This window comes from Pristiophorus japonicus, chromosome 18, assembly GCF_044704955.1.
Source record: "Pristiophorus japonicus isolate sPriJap1 chromosome 18, sPriJap1.hap1, whole genome shotgun sequence".
Lineage (NCBI taxonomy): Eukaryota > Metazoa > Chordata > Chondrichthyes > Pristiophoridae > Pristiophorus > Pristiophorus japonicus.
Window position 1 is genome coordinate 92,766,255 of NC_091994.1, and position 15,626 is coordinate 92,781,880.

Sequence of the window (15,626 nt, forward strand, 5' to 3'; positions counted from 1 at the left end):
TGGCAGATGGAATACAATGTGGGAAAATGTGAGGTCATCCACCTTGGAAAAGCAACAGTAAAAGGGAATATTATTTGAATGGGGAGAAATTACAATATGCTGCGGTGCAGAGGGACCTGGGGGTCCTTGTGCATGAAACTCTTTTTGGAGATCCCAAAAAGTTAGTTTGCAGGTGCAGCAGGTAATCAGGAAGGTGAATGGAATGTTGGCCTTCATTGCGAGGGATGGAGTACAAAAGCAGGGAGGTCCTGCTGCAACGGTATTGGTGAGGCCGCACCTGGAGTACTGCATGCAGTTTTGGTCACCTTACTTAAGGAAGGATATACTAGCTTTGGAGGGGGTACAGAGACGATTCACTAGGCTGATTCCGGAGATGAGGGGGTTACCTTATGATGATAGATTGAGTAGACTGGGTCTTTGCTCGTTGGAGTTCAGAAGGATGAGGGGTGATCTTATAGAAACATTTCAAATAATGAAAGGGATAGACAAGATAGAGGCAGTGAGGTTGTTTCCACTGGTCGGGGAGACTAGAACTAGGGGGCACAGCCTCAAAATACGGGGGAGCCAATTTAAAACCGAGTTGAGAAGAAATTTCTTCTCCCAGAGGGTTGTGAATCTGTGGAATTCTCTGCCCAAGGATGCAGTTGAGGCTAGCTCATTGAATGTATTCAAATCACAGATCGATAGATTTTTAACCAATAAGGGAATTAAGGGTTATGGGGAGCGGGCGGGTAAGTGGAGCTGAGTCCACGGCCAGATCAGCCATGATCTTGTTCAATGGTGGAGCAGGCTCGAAGGGCTAGATGGCCTACTCCTGTTCCTAATTCTTCTGTTCTTATTATGTTCTTACGGCTAAGGGGATCAAGGGCCATGGAGAGAAAGCAGGAAATGGGTACTGAGGGAATGATCAGCCATGATCTTATTGAATGGCGGTGCAGGCTCGAAGAGCCGAATGGCCTACTCCTGCACCTATTTTCTATGTTTCTAACACCTCCGTTCAGTCCTCAAGTGTGACCCCCCAGCTTTGGGTCACCTGTCACTTTAATTCTCCGCTCCACTCCCACTTTCTGTCTTTGGCCTCCTACACTGTTCCAACGAAGCTCAACATAAGGTCGAGGAGCAGCACAACCTCATTCGATTAGGCACTTTACAGCCTTCGGGACTCAACATCGAGTTCAACAATTTCAGACCATAACCCCTGCCTCCATTTTTTCCCATGACAGCTGTTGATGATTCTGCTATTCCCTTTTACACCTCTTCTAGACCCATCTTTTGTTTCTTTACTTGTCCCATTACTATCTCTTTTTGCCTTGCACCATCATCACTTCTGTCTTTTAATCACTTCTGCCTTCCACCTTATCACAGATCTTCCCTTTTGTCCTTTCCTCCTCTCCCGCTTTCCCTGCCTCTGCACTTGCTTAAAACCTGTTATATCTGTATAACTTTTTCCAGTTCTGACGAAGGGTCATCGACCTGAAGCATTAACTCTGTTTCTCTCCCCACAGATACTCTCTGACCTGCTGAGTATTTCCCACATTTTCCGTTTTTATTTCAGATTTCCAGCATCTGCAGTATTTTGCTTTTCTAATTATCCTACTATTTCTTTTAGCCAATTGCTAAAACATAATTTGTTTACGATGATCTCGATACGGCTGGCAGACTGTGTCATTTAATGACCTCTCAGAGAACTGAAGATTTATAATTTCCTTCTTGCATACAGCAGTGTACTGTCTCCCAGCCATCACCTGTAATTGATGCCGAGGTTTCTGAAGCGAAAGTATGGGTGGCCAATTCGCCCTGTAGCTGTAACAATGAACCCGCCCTCGGCACAGACGCCCTGCTGCTCGGAGCTGCTCTGAGCACGGGGGAGGAGCCGGCCATGTCCCGGGAGTCTGTATCTGGGTATGAACAATCGAGCTCCGGCTCCAGCATGGTGCTGCAGGAACAGCCAGGTGTGTGAACCAGAACGGGCTGGTGACTACCTGCTGTGAATATCCTTGAAGCCAGCAATGGCTTGCCACGTGCCAACACTAGCTGTGCCGAGGGCAGTATAACTCCAGTCTATCCCAACATGTACTGACTTCAAACAGATACCTATAGTGGAAAGAGACGGAATTCGCTTCCTAAAGCCCTTCGTGTCTCCATTTTAAAAAACCTTCTCAACCCCAGCTCTTTAAGCAGGGTTTTAATCGCCAGCACCTCCCTCCACCTCTCTGTTTTATGGGCTGTTTTGTAAAAGTGATTATGTGTGTGCCCTGGACTAATTTCATCCAGTGATTGAGTGTTTAGAGTGTGCGTGTGCCTGTGTTCTGAGCTGTGTGCACGCTCAGTGGGCTGTGTGCGCGCTCTGGGGATGAGGGGTGACAGTCGGGCCGGACATCCCAGCGACACACTCGGCCCCAGCTTCAGTGGGGAGACTGCGGCAGGCTCGGGGTTTCTCTCTGTGGGGAGGGCGCGGGAGCTCCAAAGGAAGGGCTGAGCAACTGAGCTTGGACCCAAACTGACTCCAATCAGCTCGGGTTGGGTGTCGGATGTCCCCCTGACATCGGATTCAGGACACATTTAAACCACCACAAGCCCGGGGGTCACCCCTGCGCCACCTCCTGAGACCTGAGAACATGGTGGAGTCTGTAGCACAGGAGAGCTGGGTGCTGTGGGTCTCCAACTTCGACTCCGACCCCACCGCTCCTCGACTCCAACACCGCCGCTCCTGGGCCACGACCATGTGGTGCTGGAGTCGAGGAGTGGCGGATTCGTGGCCCAGGAGCAGTGCTGTCAGAGTCAAGGAGCGTCAGGGTCGGAGTTGAGGAGCCCAGCAGCGAGGCAGAGGCCCAGGAGCGGTGCAGCGTATAACAACAGCGGGGTCGGGATCCAGTGAAGGTGCAGCACGGGCCAGCCCATACTGCGATCTATGGATAGTAGGAGTGTGTGCGCGTACTTGGTCTGTGCAGCAGAGCTTGGTCTCCAGTCGTCTTGTTTAACCTTTGCCAATGGACCAAGACCTAGCTCTGTCAAGCCCATGTGGTGGCTGGTGTGCAACGGCCACTCCACGTTAAAAGAATCCACGCACAGGCATCTTCCATCCTTCAAGATGTAGTTCGGGACCTGGAATGTCAGGTCCCTCATTGAAACACCTATGAACTCATCCCTTTTTGGTGTGGAAGCAGGTCATCTTCCACACCAGGGACTGCCTAATACTATACTATGCATCATGCGCTGGTCCTGTGGGGCAGGCAGAAGAACCAGATGGTCTTTTCATGTCCGGGTCAGAATTGGCAAATTGCTGGCATGAACCGTATGATATTCAGATTGAAACTGGGAGCCAACCCGTTTAAAGTGAGGCATTGCTACAGGATGGCTCCATCTGGTCAAAGGCTCCACTGATGGGATTTCCCCGGGAGCAATCCTACAATTTACCAACTGAACCTTCACTGGTAAGTTCAGGTCAGAGTTCCATGAATTCTCTTCTGATTGAGAGCTGTTTACAGAGAGCCAGACACGAAATACCCAGAGAAATGCCACCCAGCCACTCTGCTCTCACCTGTTCGTAGCTCTCCGCTTCCACGTGTTCGTGTTTCCGCAGCTGTTTGGCCACCGATTTGGGCAACATCTGGTGAAGGAGGTCTTCGGCCAGGCGCCGCTGCCGCTTCAGGTCCTCAGTGCGGTCCCTCAGGCTCCGCGCATAGTTCTGGATCCATTCCGTCATCTGTTTGAAGGACACGAGCACAATTGGATAAATGAGACAGGCCGCGGAGAGCAGGGTGATTCTTAAACTCACGGCGGACAGAATATCCCTGGATTTCCTTCTCATAGAATCGTTGCCCTTCCGGAGCAAGCAATCCTGAAGAACACTGATCTGATGGACATCGCCAAGTATCTCATCCCTGTCAGAAGCTTGAGAAACAAAATAAGTCGAAGGTTTGAACAGACAAACTCCTTCAAACTGAGTAAAATGTAAAGAGAGGTTCATGTTCTTCCTGCAGCATCGCTGCATGTTTTCCGACATGAACAGAGCGTGGTTCAGGCTGGTTATTATCTGATGCCAAGTCATCTGATGGTCACCTTGCACAGAGCGCTGTGAGGAGGTTGTGACCTGTGACCTGTACATCTTGAAGATGGCCTCCTTGACCCTAAGTGTCAACTGGAGTGACAGCACATCTGCCCAGTCCTGGTTAGACCTGGCCAGGCTCATGTCTCTCTTTGGCTCCCCGAGGGCGCTCAGCAGATTGGAGACCATGGAGGAGGTCAGGGTGTCCACCTCCTCTTCATCAATCGGCCAGTTTGCAGGGAGGCTCTCTGTGCTTTCATTGACAAATTGACGACAGGTGAATTGTGTCCCCAAACACCCATATTGGCCACTCTGCCTGTTGAGCTCCAACTCATTGCACATGACGTTGATCCGGTCCCTGACTTGCACCGTGTGGAAGAGATTAGTGGGGGTCACCGAGGATTGGTTCTGATCCCACCAGGCGGAGCCGCGTTCTTCCTGGAGCCACTTGATCAAGTGAAGGCGAAGAATGTTTCTGCAGGAGACCAGAGCCTGAAGCGCATTTTCCGTCTCTCTCCACACTTCCAGGCTGTTGTTCAGGTCAAGGGAGATCGATCCCAGCAAGGCGGCCAAGGACAGCAGACAGGCGACTCCAATCCGGCGGACAGTGCGGCTTCCTCCAGCTGTCGGAGGGGCCGTACACCTGGAACACAGTGAACAAGATCACGAACTGCTGTCATTACACTTACCGCGCACTGGGCTGCACTGGCCTTTCACTGGACCCCACTGAATCTTCACTGAACCTACACTGGGCCTTCACTGAGCCCCACTAGACTTTCACTGAGTCTAAACTGGGCACCACTAGACCTTCACTGGGCCCACTGAACCTGCACTGGGCCCCACTGAACCTTCACATAAGAACACAAGAACATAAGAAATCATCCAGTCATAGGAAATCACTCGAAATCGAGGAAGATTTGCTTCCACTCCTAAAGTGAGTTTCTTTGGTGGCTGAACAGTCCAACACGAGACGCCAACAGGAGTAGGCCATACTGCCCCCCCCCGAGCCTGCTCTGCCATTTAATACGATCATGGCTGATCCAATCATGGACTCAGGTCCACTTCCCCACCCACTCCCCATAACCCCTTAATGGTTGAGAAACTGTCTATCTGTCTTAAATTTATTCAATGTCCTGGCTTCCACAGCTCTCGTCTTGGACTGTTCAGCTACCTAAGGACTCATTCTAAGAGTGGAAGCAAGTCTTCCTCCATTCCGAGGGACTGCCTATGATGATGAATATTTCCATATCATCCATGTGAACGTTCAGTTGAGTCTTCTGGAGGAAAGCTGTTTTGTACAGTAGCTCCCTCTGTTGGAAATAAAGGAAAGGAAGTTTGAAATAAAAATCAGAAAGTGCAATTTTATTAAAGTGCCTGCACAATTACAGCATACATAGTGAAATAAAATTCTGTTATTAACTTCCAAGCCAGGGGAGAGCGCGAACGCAGTCCCCCACTACCACAAATTTTGCAGTCGAGTATCCCGCATTTGGGGACATCGCAGGCGTCAGCACACCCGAAGTGCAATGGGCTAGCCTCGTCCTGGGAGAACCACCTTCATGATCATGGTTGCTCCCCTGCCAGGTAAGTATGCTTTGAATGGGCTTAAAATTGCTATCCAATCCCAATCATTACTCCTTAACATGACGGCAAGTTACAATTTGATTAGTTTAATTTCTCTTTTCCTCGTAAAACATACAGTTAAATGTAAGGCTGATTGTTTTTTCTTCTTCATTTGATTAAATACGTTCTGAGGATTCCACTGTATTTCTTTTCGCTGTAATATTTGCATATCATCCATAAAATGAAACAGCGCCACCAATCGTCGCACGGAACGCAGCAGTCGTGAAAACTGACCTCACGGAGTCACTGTGTAGGCGGGGCCAAATGCTTCAAAAACTAAATGTAAGCTTGTGCCTGCGAAGCAAGTAGATGCTTCCTGTCCAGTCCCTCATGTCGAGTCAGTACCTCTGCAGCCCAACATTATGAGAACGTAGACTAGGCTGGTATTCGCATGATTAAGAAGTGATCTAATTGAGGTGTGAAGAATAATTAAAGTGATTAAGTGTCAGCTATGGCTCACTTGGTGGTATTCTCGCCTCTGAATCAGCAGGTTGTGGGTTTATCGTCCCATTCCAGAGACTTGAGCACAAAAATCTAGGCAGACAATCCAGTGCAGTACTGAGGAAATTATCCTCAAATCGTTATCACTTAAAAAAATAGATTAGTCAGAGTCATTACGGCACAGAAGGAGGCCAGTCGGCCCATCGAGTCCATGCCGGTTTTTAAAAAATATTTTATTTCATAAGAACATAAGAAATAGGAGCAGGAGTAGGCCATATGGCTCCTCGAGCCTGCTCTGCCATTTAATAAGATCATGGTTGATCCGATTATGGACTCAGGTCCACTTCCCCGCCCGCTCCCCTTATCCCCTTATCGGTTAAGAAGCTGTCTATCTCTGTCTTAAATTTATTCAATGTCCCGGCTTCCACAGCTCTTTGAGGAAGCGAATTCCACAGATTCACAACCCTCTGAGAGAAGAAATTCCTCCTCATCTCAGTTTCAAATGGGCGACCCCTTATTCTAAGATTATGCCCCTTAGTTCTAGTCTCCCCTATCAGTGGAAATATCCTCTCTGCATCCACCTTGTCAAGCCCTCTCATAGTCTTATACATTTCGATAAGATCACCTCTCATTCTTCTGAATTCCAATGAGTAGAGGCCCAACCTACTCAACGTTTCCTCATAAGACAACCCCCTCATCTCCAGAATCAACCTTGTGAACCTTCTCCGAACTGTCTCCAAAGCAAGTATATCCTTTCGTAAATATGGAAACCAAAACTGTACACAGTATTCCAGGTGTGGCCTCACCAATACCCTGTTCAACCGTAGCAAGACTTCCCTGCTTTTATACTCCACCCCCTTTGCGATAAAGGCCAAGATTCCATTGGCCTTCCTGATCACAGTACCTGCAAAATAACCTTTTGTGTTTTATGTACAAGTACCCCTAGTGTACTGCAGCACTTTGCAATCTTTCTCTATTTAAATAATAACTTGCTCTTTGATTTTTTCTGCCAAAGTGTATGACCTCACACTTTCCAACATTATGATCCATCTGCCAAATTTTTGCCCATTCACTTAGCCAGTCCAAGTCCTTTTGCAAATTTTTTGTGTCCTCCTCACACATTGCTTTTCTTCCCATCTTTGTATCATCAGCAAACTTGGCTACGTTACACACAGTCCCTTCTTCCAAGTCGTTAATATAGATTGTAAATAGTTGGGTCTCAGCACTGATCCCTGCCGCACCCCACTAGTTACTGGTTGCCAACCCGAGAATGAACCATTTAACCCGACTCTCTGTTTTCTGTTAGTTAGCCAATCCTCTATCCATGCTAATATATTAACCCCAACCCCATGAACTTTTATCTTGTGCAGTAATCTTTTATGTGACACCTTGTCAAATGCCTTCTGGAAATTCAAATGCACCACATCCACTGGTTCCCCTTTATCCACCCTGTTCGTTACATCCTCAAAGAATTCCAGCAAATTTGTCAAACATGACTTGCGCTTCATAAATCCATGCTGACTCTGCCTGACCAAATTTTGCTTTTCCAAATGTTCTGCTACTGCTTCTTTAATAATAGACTCCAACATTTTCCCAACCACAGATGTTAGGCTAACTGGTCTATAGTTTCCTGCTTTTTGTCTGCCTCCTTTTTTAATTAGGGGTTACATTTGCAGTTTTCCAATCTGCTGGGACCTCCCCAGAATCCAAGGAATTTTGGTAAATTACAACCAATGCATCCACTATCCCTACTACTACTTCTCTTAAGACCCTAGAATGCAAGCCATCAGTTCAAAAGGATTTATTGCCTTTAGTCCCATTATCTTACTGAGTACCACCTCCTCAGCACTGAACCTACACTGAGCCCACTGAACCTAAAATCGGGCCCCACTGAACCTACACTGGGCTCCACTGAACCTTCACTGGGCCCACTGAACCCTCATTGGGCCGCACTGGTTCTTCACTGGGCTGCAGTGGGTCATTCAGGTCGACCCTGCAAACTCCAATGGTAACTGATTGAAATGTAGATTAAAATAAACGAATCTCAGAGAGACTAACACAAATGTAACTTTAATATATTATTGAGAAATCTGATGCAGGGACAAGAGCTTGGTGAGATTGGAGGGTCTGTATCGAAACAGACCCATTGCCTGGTTCAGAAACCCTGTATATCCCGTCTGCAATCGGGCCAGGACGCTGCATCTGTACTTTCTGCATCACTCAGTGTCTGTCTGTCTCCCTACCTGCGAGTCTGTGTTCCTATGACACATAAAAACATAACATCATAGAATCATAGAAATTTACAGCACGGAAGCAGGCCTTTCGGCCAATCGTGTCCGTGCCGGCCGACAAAGAGCTATTCGGGCACGGACTGCTTGTCTGTCTCTCTGCTTTTTTGAATGCTTGTGGGTCTGGGTATCGCTGTCCGTGTCCGGGTAGATTTTAACTTTGTGCGATAGAAGGTGTGATTGTGAGTCCAAATCCCATTTTAAATCTCATCGACTTCAATGGAAATAAAAATAGGGAGAGCTGTAACACGGGCGGCCGGTTCACAGCAGTTCTGACCGAAGGCCATCGACCTGAATCGTTAACTCTGCTTCTCCCTGAACAGGTGCTGAGTATTTCCAGCGGTTTCTGCTTTTATTGTCACCCGTTCTACACCATCACAGAAGGTATCTCTGTGTGCCTGTCTCTGGAGATCCTATTAAATAAACTCTGTGAAACTATAGTTCTAGTGCAGTCTGTGATTGGGATTGAGCGACAGTAAGGGTTCACACCCGGTGCTGGACTCACTCCGGTTCTGACGGGCAATGTGAGACTGGAGATCGGGCAATTCCCTTTTCGTTCAGTTCACACCCGCGGGAAATACCGTTCACCTGTAAATGATCAATTTGTGTCTTTTTTCCCAGCCCTGGGGTTTGATTTGAACGAGTTACCCTCCTGGAGCCGATGGTCCCGGAGAGGATCCGGTAAGCAGTAATCGCGGCCGTGTAACCACATACTTTCAGCTGTTTATAGAGCTCAGATTGCAGGTTTATTTCAAGTGAGAGAGGACTAATTCTGTGTGAGGTGCAGAGCCGCCTCCGCGGCAATAGCCTCTCAGATTCTGTCCGCCGTCTCTCCCTCGGCTCTTTCCACTCGCTTCCCTTTCATCCCTTTACTCTTGCCGCCAATTTCTGCGATCCCCTGGATTTACACTTGCAGATTTCGATATTTTACTGGATATTTTGATTGTGTGACCAGATTCAATCTGTTACCCGGCTCATTATTGCTTATTCCCCGATTCATTTCCAGCGGGGCCCAGTCTCGGCTCCGTTTATTCCGTTAAGGAACGGAATCTATGCAGGCGGGTTGTCCGGGGAGTTGGGTCTGGTATGTTGTCACTTTGTACCGGCCGGTGACCCCGGCGGCCGGTGATCCCGCCCCGCCCGTTCGCTGCCTGGTGCTGGGCTCTGATGGGATCCCACACCGTGTGGGGGTGACCGGAGCCGGTCCCCAGCTCACCCCCGGGGCCTGTTTCGTTTCCCGGTGTCCCCACTTTACACAGAACGAATTTTCGATGTGTGCTGGGATTTGAGTGTCCCGGACAATTGATTCAAATCCCAGTGAATGTTGTACCGTTTCGTTAACCTGACGGTTAAAATTCGGTCCTGTGAATGTCGCGTTAAAGCTCAAACAGAAGAGAAATACTGCTGGAAATCGGAAATACTGACAGGGACTGTTGGAAATACTCGGCAGGTCAGGCAGCATCAGTGGAGAGAATCAGGGTTAATGTTTCAGGTCTGCCTGACCTGCCGAGTGTTTCCTGCATTTCCTCTTTGTATTTTCGTTCAATCTCCTGCGACCTTCACGCTGACCATCCTCGGCTGGCCTGTAGTGGGCTACTGATCCGCCGCATTCGGTTAAGCCGGCTCTTCTTACCTGTAAATGTCACAGAGCGCGTCTGACGCCGAATCCTCACCCTCCCATTCCCCCGGTCTTTGCGGCCGCTGCGGTTTCCGAGCACCGACTGTGGGCAACTTTCCTCTCCCCGAGGAGGAGGGCTGGGCTCCCGCGGAGAAACCGACCTTGTTCCTCCCGCCGGCTGCAGACATCAGCAAACACACACCGCGAGAAAGGACGAACTGCCAGACAGCGAGATGTCACCCAGCGCGCAGTCCGCCCACAGCCTGGTCCGAGTCTCCCAACTCCGCCTAATTCCGGGGAGGGCATGCAGCTGGTGGAGATAACCAGCCAGGGAAAGCGGGCTCGGCGAGGGTGGGGAGGGGAATCCAGGGGCCCCGGAGAGGCAAGGGTTAAACGAGCAGGGTGTGGAGATGGTGAAGATGGAAGGACCTTCCGGAGAGAGAAATGAGGGAGAGCGGGAATGGTCACCGAGGGAGAGATGGAAGAATCTACACTCCAGCTTCCCAGCCGCTTGTTCAGCCCACTCAACCCCCTCTCATTCCCCAGCTTCACAACATCCCAGCCAATGGAAACCAAAATCTGTCTGCAACCTGCTGCAGTTTGACCTGTTTTAATCAATCAACTTTTGGTTTGGTGAGGAGACTAGTTCTGTTTTTGTGTTCTGTGAATTCGGGGCCCAGTACCAAGCTCCCTCCTACCCGGGAGATCCTTGTGTTTAGTTCCATGTATGCCGATCCAGTCTAATTTCATTGGGGATCTATCTCTGGTTCTTGACTTATCAGCAGTCTAGAGAGAGTGGCCGGCTGCTCACTTTCTCTCGCAGCATATACAGTGACCTCTGAAGCGGACCTCTTTTTGTCTGTCTCTCTCGGTTTCGGCCCTCAGTCTCTCTATTGCCCAAGTTCACATCAGTTGCCTCCCACCTTGTGTTGTTTTAACTTGTTCCGATTTCACTAACCTGTCTTCCTGGCGAGAGTCGTTCAGTCCTGTCCGTCACACCCGGGCCTCCACAGTCAGTATTGGAGGTGATGCTGGGGATACAGTTAGTGAAACCATCTCGAGGCCAATGTAGTCTCCCCAGTGGCCCCGATTTTACCCTAGGTAGATTCCCCGCTCAGGCCTGAGTTAAAGTTACAGTCGGGTCTCAAGGATGTACCCCGCCGAATGATGATATGTAAAGAAGCCTCCAGACATCTGTCCTTGTTCATTAGAGCAGGTTAAAATTGCAGATGTTGTGATCATGGCAGCTTTCAGACGGGTAAGAAGAGCCAAAGCAACATATGAGCCGTCATTGAGTTGATAAACCCTCCTTCATAATTTAAAAAAAAGCATCTATAAATCTCCCCTTAGACTTGCTCATCCCTACATTGTAACAATGGCTGATCATGTACACCCAGAGAATAAATAACAAATTCAAAAGTGGAATCTAATCGAGAAGTTTGGGTAGTTTATATGTAGAATAACAGATACCCCGGAGAGTGAGGTTCCTAACCATAACATTGTATGAGTGTTTACTTTTAACTTCCACTTGTCTCTCTCTCGCTCTCTTTGTTTCTCTGTTTCTCTCTCCCCCGTCTCTCTCTCTGTCTCTGCCATGACACTTGAATTGACACAAGCATACTTGAGATATATTCTCTAACTCCTTTGATGTCCAACTAGAGAACAAAGAAAATCAGGTAGGTATCTCTCCTACCCGCATCAAGCTGACAAACACCAGCATGATACAACAGGTAGTGGCTGAGCCTCTCGCTGGGTAACTCAGGACACGGCCCAAATTCTAAAGGCTGCAAGTAAACATTCCACTGGGAAAGTATATCGTTAGATGCACCGGATCAAAAAGTTATTTAATTTCTGGTAGAAACATCCGATTGTCCCTTTGGGGTGGCAGTGAACAAATGCAGCAGATAAATAAGAAATAAAGACTTGCATGTATATAGCGCATTTCACGACTACCGGACCTCCCAAAGTGCTTTGCAGCCAATTAAATACTTTTTAAAGTCTAGTCACTGTTGTAATGTAGGAAATATGGCAGCCAATTTGAGCACAGCAAGCTCCCACAAACAGCAATGTGATAATGACCAGATTATCTGTTTTGGTGATGTTGATTGAGGGATAAATATTGGCCGGGATACCGGAGATAACTCCCCTGCTCTTCTTCGAAATAGTGCCATGGGATCTTTTAACGTCCATCTAAGAGAACAGACGGGGCCTCGGCTTAAGGTCTCATCTGAAAGACAACACCTCTGACAGTGCGGCACCCCCTCAGCACTAAACTGGAGTGTCAGCCTGGATTTTTGTGCACAAGTCTCTGGAGTGGGACTTGAACCCACAGCCTTCTGACTCAGAGGTGCGGTTGCTACCCACGGAATAAGAATTCTGTTTAAGTCATTACATATTAATAACCCCTCATCTCCAGGGGATGTGTTGTTTGTGTCCTGGGTTATTGTTTATCAAATAGATTGCGTTATTTTTTTTAAGTGAACTTAATTTTAACCCTTAAGGTACCATAATAAAAAGACAAGCAAAGAATAATATGCCATGGGCAAAACACTGCCTCTCACAGCAATCGCAACACCAGAATGAAATGATATACTTATAAGATACATACATACATATATTGAATTCATTCAGTTGTTATATTCACTTTGGGCCCTTTCTTGTAAGTGTCACAGCAGAGGCTGAGATCCAATACACCTGAGCTATTCCGATTATAGAAACATAGAAACATAGAAAATAGGTGCAGGAGTAGGCCATTCGGCCCTTCTAGCCTGCACCGCCATTCAATGAGTTCATGGCTGAACATTCAACTTCAGTACCCCATTCCTGCTTTCTCGCCATACCCCTTGATCCCCCTAGCAGTAAGGACCTCATCTAACTCCTTTTTGAATATATTTAGTGAATTGGCCTCAACAACTTTCTGTGGTAGAGAATTCCACAGGTTCACCACTCTCTGGGTGAAGAAGTTCCTCCGCATCTCGGTCCTAAATGGCTTACCCCTTATCCTTAGACTGTGACCCCTGGTTCTGGACTTCCCCAACATTGGGAACATTCTTCCTGCATCTAACCTGTCTAACCCCGTCAGAATTTTATATGTTTCTATGAGGTCCCCTCTCATTCTTCTGAACTCCAGTGAATACAAGCCCAGTTGATCCAGTCTTTCTTGATAGGTCAGTCCCGCCATCCCGGGAATCAGTCTGGTGAACCTTCGCTGCACTCCCTCAATAGCAAGAATGTCCTTCCTCAGGTTAGGAGACCAAAACTGTACACAATACTCCAGGTGTGGCCTCACCAATGCCCTGTACAACTGTAGCAACACCTCCCTGCCCCTGTACTCAAATCCCCTTGCTATGAAGGCCAACATGCCATTTGCTTTCTTAACCGCCTGCTGCACCTGCATGCCAACCTTCAATGACTGATGTACCATGACACCCAGGTCTCTTTGCACCTCCCCTTTTCCTAATCTGTCACCATTCAGATAATAGTCTGTCTCTCTGTTTTTACCACCAAAGTGGATAACCTCACATTTATCCACATTATACTTCATCTGCCATGCATTTGCCCACTCACCTAACCTATCCAAGTCGCTCTGCAGCCTCACAGCATCCTCCTCGCAGCTCACACTGCCACCCAACTTAGTGTCATCCGCAAATTTGGAGATACTACATTTAATCCCCTCATCTAAATCATTAATGTACAGTGTAAACAGCTGGGGCCCCAGCACAGAACCTTGCGGTACCCCACTAGTCACTGCCTGCCATTCTGAAAAGTACCCATTTACTCCTACTCTTTGCTTCCTGTCTGACAACCAGTTCTCAATCCATGTCAGTACACTACCCCCAATCCCATGTGCTCTAACTTTGCACATCAATCTCTTGTGTGGGACCTTGTCGAACGCCTTCTGAAAGTCCAAATATACCACATCAACTGGTTCTCCCTTATCCATTCTACTGGAAACATCCTCAAAAAATTCCAGAAGATTTGTCAAGCATGATTTCCCTTTCACAAATCCATGCTGACTTGGACCTATCATGTCACCTCTTTCCAAATGCACTGCTATGACATCCTTAATAATTGATTCCATCATTTTACCCACTACCGATGTCAGGCTGACCGGTCTATAATTCCCTGTTTTCTCTCTCCCTCCTTTTTTAAAAAGTGGGGTCACATTGGCTACCCTCCACTCCATAGGAACTGATCCAGAGTCAATGGAATGTTGGAAAATGACTGTCAACGCATCCACTATTTCCAAGGCCACCTCCTTAAGTACTCTGGGATGCAGTCCATCAGGCCCTGGGGATTTATCGGCCTTCAATCCCATCAATTTCCCCAACACAATTTCCCGGCTAATAAGGATTTCCCTCAGTTCCTCCTCCTTACTAGACCCCCCGACCCCTTTTATAACCGGAAGGTTGTTCGTGTCCTCCTTCGTGAATACCGAACCAAAGTACTTGTTCAATTGGTCCGCCATTTCTTTGTTCCCCGTTATGACTTCCCCTGATTCTGACTGCAGGGGACCTACATTTGTCTTTACTAACCTTTTTCTCTTTACATATCTATAGAAACTTTTGCAATCCGTCTTAATGTTCCCTGCAAGCTTCTTCTCATACTCCATTTTCCCTGCCCTAATCAAACCCTTTGTCCTCCTCTGCTGAGTTCTAAATTTCTCCCAGTCCCCAGGTTCGCTGCTATTTCTGGCCAATTTGTATGCCACTTCCTTGGCTTTAATACTATCCCTGATTTCCCTTGATAGCCACGGTTGAGCCACCTTCCCTTTTTTATTTCTATGCCAGACAGGAATGTACAATTGTTGTAGTTCATCCATGCGGTCTCTAAATGTCTGCCATTATCTCAGTGCGCAACGGTTAACGAAAGTATTATAATTCATGTAATTTTAAGGAGTGATAATAGCTGATTATCAGGCGGTAACACAATTAGTTCACATAATATAAGAAATAATGCTTACATTTACAGAGTGCCTTATCACATGGAACATCTCAAAGCAGCTCAGGTACAATATTAGGATACAGGCAGCAGAGTTTTAGATGAGCTCAAGTTTATGGAGGGTGCAATGTGCGAGTCCGGCCAGGAGAGCGTTCACAATCATTCTAAAGATGTAGTGTTAATCTGGACTAGGAGCCAGACCTGAATCGGGACGGAAACACCAACCCAGCTCAGTACTGCAAATGCACCCAGTGTTCAGCAAGTGATGGGAAGAAGCTGTTATTTTCGGCAACAGATAGAGGGAGCGGATACATAGCTGAGAAAAAGCTGGGAATATGGGAACAATGTTTCCTATCAGCAGTGGTAACAAAAAACTTGTCATAACATAGCAAGGCTCTCTGCTGAACTTGTGCTTTTATTGGTTAAATCTGCAAAGTGGACTAATCCTCAACCACTTAATTAATTCTGTACTGTATAATGACCCACCCACTGCATCACTCGCGATCTGTTTGTTGGCCCTTTCTATCTGGGACTGCATATTCATGCTGCTCTGCAATTGGAGATCAGCTTGTTTGTTCTAATGATGCAGCATTTTATTAGAGATCCTTTTGATGTTTGGAGATGGAGAGGTCCAGGAACAGACAGTCCAGCTGAGACACACTCAGAT

General features: G+C 47.5%; 1 non-coding gene across 1 annotated transcript; it reads right to left on the reverse strand.

Moving 5' to 3' along the window:
* Positions 1-5,476: 5,476 nt before the first annotated feature.
* Positions 5,477-5,640, reverse strand: LOC139229559 (U1 spliceosomal RNA). Its single transcript, XR_011587758.1, has one exon. It is a non-coding gene; the product is annotated as a U1 spliceosomal RNA (small nuclear RNA).
* Positions 5,641-15,626: the final 9,986 nt, after the last annotated feature.